This window comes from Elephantulus edwardii, unplaced genomic scaffold (genome assembly GCF_000299155.1).
Source record: "Elephantulus edwardii isolate Elephantulus edwardi_28Jun2011 unplaced genomic scaffold, EleEdw1.0 scaffold00015, whole genome shotgun sequence".
In the NCBI taxonomy this organism is placed as follows: domain Eukaryota; kingdom Metazoa; phylum Chordata; class Mammalia; order Macroscelidea; family Macroscelididae; genus Elephantulus; species Elephantulus edwardii.
Genome location: NW_006399765.1, coordinates 21,342,400 through 21,346,463, shown reverse-complemented (window position 1 = coordinate 21,346,463; position 4,064 = coordinate 21,342,400). Strand labels below are relative to the sequence as shown.

General features: G+C 45.6%; 1 pseudogene; it reads right to left on the bottom strand.

Moving 5' to 3' along the window:
* Nucleotides 1-1,294: 1,294 nt before the first annotated feature.
* LOC102868304 lies at nt 1,295-1,703 on the bottom strand (annotated as a pseudogene).
* Between the last annotated feature and the right edge of the window lie 2,361 nt (nt 1,704-4,064).

The window sequence follows — 4,064 nt, the reverse complement described above, 5'->3', positions numbered from 1 at the left end:
CCAGCTTGTCCCCTGTCTGCACCCCAATTACTTCTCAGGGACGCCATCAGAGTCTGTTGCTGCTCCTTGGTTTACAGCACGAGTGAAAAGCCCCTTAACTCACTGACTTTGCTATTAGGTAGCGTGGAGTCAGAACTGACTCATAGCTGACCGACCCTCCAGTGGGTTTTCATAGGCAGAAAATCACCTGGGGGGAGATTGCCCATCTTTCGCCACAGAGCAGCTGGTGGATTTGAACCGTGTGCCTTTGGGTTCACAGCACAACTCCTCACCACTAGGCCACCAGAGCTCCATTCCCTGACTTTAAGGAGGTCAATACAAAATTTTTCTTCTTTATTTCTTCTTCTTGTTTTCTCTCTTTACTTTCTTCTTCTTGTTTTCTCTCTTTACTTTCTTCTTCTTCTTCTTTTTTTTTTAAACACTAAAACAAGGCAAAACTCTATGTAGAAGCCTCCTTAAAAAGGTGTTAGTTCCTGAAAGGAGAATGCTGGAAATAAACAACATGTTGGAGACCTGAGCCATGGCGCCACTACTCAGTGGATTTTATGCAGAGAGTAAAAGCCACCCCGTGGCAACTCTGATGCAGGACGAACTACTACCCCCAACTGTAAAATAGCGTGAAAAGCAGTTTTGTGAAATGACAAGTTAAGTGCAGCGTGGTAAAGAAGCTTCACCAACTGCCAGACGCATCGCGCCACTTCCGTGTGTCTGGCGGCCTGCGAAGTAAAGCAGCGCACTTTTCACACTCTGATATTCTCACGGGCCACCTGGGGATCCTGTTACAATGTGGATTCTGATTCAGTGGGACTTGGCGAGGACCTGAGAGTCTACATTTTTAACAAATGTACAGATGCTGAAGCGGCCGCTGCTTCACCGGCCATGCTCTCGGAAATCACGGACTTTTATAGCAAGCCTTGATTGGAGTCAATAAATGACTTACGGTTTAGACAAGGTAACTGACTGACCTCTCAGGAAAGTGGCCTCATCAGAGTCATGTGGCCTCATCAGCGTCAGGTGGCAGGTAGATAATGGAACCAGGATTTAAACATAAACCTCTTTGACCCCAAAGCTTCTGACCTTATGGTGTAGTGTATTATGAGCTGGACTATTAACTGAGAAGTTGGTGGTTCAAATCTACCTGTCACTTGACAAGAGAAAGATGGGCAGTCTCTCCTCCTGTAAAGTTTTACAGCCCCAGGTGTAATTGATTCTATAGCGATGGGTTTAGTTTTTTGTTTCTTTTCTTTTTTGTTTGCTCAAGTTTATTGAAAATGTTACAGCACAGCAGACAGACTCAAACGGCTCCACGTGGTGTTTTGAAATTCATCCCAATTGTGGGCTGAGTGACCTGCAGGTTGGACAGACTGCCAAACTCCAGGAGCTTCCACATTTCCTTAGTATCAGGATCTATTTCAATGATCTCCTGATCCAGGGCTGAAACCTCTGGTACCTAATTATCTCTCCTTTCTCTCTCCTTCTCCTGCAGCTTAATGGAGATGCCTCTCACAGGCCCTCTCTGAATCCGCTTCATCAGCTGTGTGACGTAGCCTGATATCTTGTTCCTGGAGCTTCTTGCTGGGAATAATGACGATCTCCTCACACATGCGCTTGTTCGTGTGGAAGTCATTACCCAGGCGCGTGTAGTATTTCTCAATGACGACCTGGGCTGCCTTCTTCACGGTTTTGGTGCGAACCTGGCACATGTTGGAGGGTCCTTGGTGAAAGAGGAAATCTTGTTTTTTGTTGTTTTTTTTTTAAAATCTCCTATGTGATTATCACTTCAAGATTGGTGGACAATTTATCAACAATCTGCGTTATGCGGATGACACAACCCTGCTTGCTGAAACTGAGGAGGACCTGAAGCGCCTGCTGCAGAGTGTCAAGGACCGCAGCCTACAATATGGATTGAGGCTCAATGTCAAGAAGACAAAGATTCTCACCACTGGACCAATTGGCAGCATCAGGATGGATGGTGAAGAGATTGAGATTGTTCACAGCTTTAGTTTGCTTGACTCCATCGTCAACAGTCTTGGCACCAGGAGCCAGGAAATTAAAAGGCACATTGCCATGGGAAAGTCTGCTGTTAGGGACCTCTCCAAAGTGCTGAAGAGCAATGGTGTCTCTCTGGAGACTAAGGTGCATCTGATACAGGCCATGGTCTTCGCAATCACTTGTTATGCATCAGAGAGTTGGACAATGACCAAGGAGGATAGAAGGAGAATTGGTGCCTTTGAGCTGTGGTGCTGGAGAAGAGTATTGAGAATACCATGGACTACTAGGAAAACAAACAGATTTGTCCTGGAAAGGGTTAAACCGGGTGGCTCCTTGGAGGCAAGGATTTTGAAGCTCTGTCTAACATACTTTGGACATGTGAGGAGAGACCAGTCGTTAGAGAGGGACATCATGCTTGGGAGGGTGGAGGGACGGCGTAGGAGAGGAAGGCCCTCTATGAGGTGGATTGATTCAGTGACTGGAATAATTGGGATGGGAGTGTCAGAGACAGTGCGATTGGCACAGGACAGAGCAGAGTTTAGGGCTGTTGTACATAGGGTTGCTATGAGTTGCAGGCGACTCGACGGCACATAACAACAACAACATGTGATTATCATGGACTGTCTAAAGAAGAAACATGTTTTTCTTGATAGGACTGAAACCAGAATGTTCCCCAGAGGCTGGGATGTGAGGTTTTGTCTCTGTACTTCAGGTATGTCATCAAGAGAGGTCAGTGCCAGCAGAACACGTCACACTCGGCGAAGCAGAGGGGCAGTGAAAGAAGGAACACCCTTAAGGAGATGGATAGACATGGTGACGTAACAACGAGCTTGAACACAGAGTTGTCAGGGCGGGAGAGAACCAGGCTGTTGTCCACAGGGTTTCTATGAGTCAGAATCGACTCCTAACAATGACAACCATCACTACAATCACAAGAGTGAGATTCCCTAAACAACTTAAAGTTTGTTTTGTATTTTTACTTTCACTTTCCTTGGCTGGAAGTCCTAAATAGTTTACTGAGATTGACCCAAGTGGTGGTGGTATGCATTCCTTTCTTACCAATTAACAGTTGTTTCTGCGTCTCCACCTGCAATCACTGGGCCATTTGCCAGCATTTGTGGTAAACGATTCTGATTGAATCGAGAGAAGTAAATGCCGCAGCAGCCGCTTTGGAAGGCTGGTAAATGCCGAACATCTATCAAGGAAGTTCTTACTGTCAATAACCCAGCAGGACCCGAAGGCATTTTACAGTGGCCTGAAATTGCAGTCATTTTTTCCTATAAGAATTCTACAGAAGATCTTTACTGAGAGAGAGACTCGGACTTGAAGAGACCTTGATGAAAATTTCCAATCAGGGCAACGTCTGAGAGGCAGGCTTGTCATTGGGTCAGTCAGGCTCAGCCTGGCAAAGCCACAGACTAGTTCCCCTCTCTCCGGCCTTGAATGTCACAGTGACCTTGAAGGAAAAAAGTCCCCATTTGGGATGCACCTCTCACAGTCGTACTTTGTGTGTCGGTCCTTGAGTCTTAGAAGAATTTAGGCGAGAAGAAATTGCCTAACCCAACAGCAAGGAAAACAATCAAGCAACAGTCTGAAAGGAAGGAGGGCAGAAGAAACTTCACATTAAGCCTCTAGAATCCATCGATGCTCCATTTTAATACTTTTTATAGAAACACATGCTTAGAACAACACTGCAGATCTCTACCCAAGCAACAGGATCAAAGAAAAAAAAATAATTAAAACCTTATTACTCAGCAGAGATAGAGCAAGAGTCACAGAATAGGGCAAGGTTTTAATCTGCTTTTCACGGGATTGCTGTGAAGTGTTCACCTCACGACACCAACAGCACTTAACAACAACAACAATTAAGCAGCAAAGAAAAAAAAGCAAACCAGGTAGTTAAAGCACAAGAGACTTTCTCTGCTGTCTTGGATTGAGAACACTGAACACCCTGGAGCAGAGGTATCCAGATAAGCCATTGACCTCGGGGGACCTGGCATCTTTTGCACACATAGACACCAAGTTTGCAGGGACAGACCAAGTCTAGTGTGACTTGTTACAGATGGCCCCTT